The sequence below is a fragment of the Schistocerca gregaria genome, unplaced genomic scaffold, assembly GCF_023897955.1.
Source record: "Schistocerca gregaria isolate iqSchGreg1 unplaced genomic scaffold, iqSchGreg1.2 ptg000772l, whole genome shotgun sequence".
NCBI classification, from domain to species: Eukaryota; Metazoa; Arthropoda; class Insecta; order Orthoptera; family Acrididae; genus Schistocerca; species Schistocerca gregaria.
Window position 1 is genome coordinate 85001 of NW_026062142.1, and position 1311 is coordinate 86311.

The following is a 1311-nucleotide window of genomic DNA, read 5'->3' on the forward strand; positions in this document are numbered from 1 at the left end:
TAATGGGGAGACGAGACAAGTAGCATCGTGCACAACATATGGCCCTTATGATTCGCCATTGTAGGGCGCAGCCGGTGTACGGTCAAGCATGTGCCACATTATGTCACTCAGTACGTAACGACGGATGATCAGTGTGGGTTACGCGTACATCAGCGGACAGTCCACACAGGCCGTACCACAACGTACACTGACTGCATCGACAACCGAATGCAACTGAACAGCTGCAAGGCTCATTTCACAAACAAACGCCTGACCGACCAGCTTGGAAGGGCAGGAGGGGAGGGCGATATTCGTTCTGTAGCGGTACACCCTTCCAGTGGTTAGCGGGACTGTGTAGAAAGTACGCAACACTCGAAAGACCTTTATGTGAGGGTACGCACCATGGCATCAAGAAATACACATGACACCAGAGGATCCAAGCAGTGAACTATGTTCAGAGGGTTGCTGTTAGGCAAAGCTACATTCCTGTGACGTTACATGTGACAGTTAAGGTGCAGTGTAAGTTAGGTTAAGGTGCAGCGTAAGTTAGGTTAAGGTGCAGCGTAAGTTAGGTTAAGCAGCGTAAGTTAGGTTAAGGTGCAGCGTAAGTTGGGTTAAGGTGCAGCGTAACTTGGGTTAAGGTGCAGCGTAACTTGGGTTAAGGTGCAGCGTAACTTGGGTTAAGGTGCAGCGTAACTTGGGTTAAGGTGCAGCGTAACTTGGGTTAAGGTGCAGCGTAACTTGGGTTAAGGTGCAGCGTAACTTGGGTTAAGGTGCAGCGTAACTTGGGTTAAGGTGCAGCGTAACTTGGGTTAAGGTGCAGCGTAACTTGGGTTAAGGTGCAGCGTAACTTGGGTTAAGGTGCAGCGTAACTTGGGTTAAGGTGCAGCGTAACTTGGGTTAAGGTGCAGCGTAACTTGGGTTAAGGTGCAGCGTAACTTGGGTTAAGGTGCAGCGTAACTTGGGTTAAGGTGCAGCGTAACTTGGGTTAAGGTGCAGCGTAACTTGGGTTAAGGTGCAGCGTAACTTGGGTTAAGGTGCAGCGTAACTTGGGTTAAGGTGCAGCGTAACTTGGGTTAAGGTGCAGCGTAACTTGGGTTAAGGTGCAGCGTAACTTGGGTTAAGGTGCAGCGTAACTTGGGTTAAGGTGCAGCGTAACTTGGGTTAAGGTGCAACGTAACTTAGGTTAAGGGGCCAACGTGGGTTAGGTTAAGGGGCCAACGTGGGTTAGGTTAAGGGCCAACGTGGGTTAGGTTAAGGGCCAACGTGGGTTAGGTTAAGGGCCAACGTGGGTTAGGTTAAGGGCCAACGTGGGTTAGGTTAAGGGCCAAC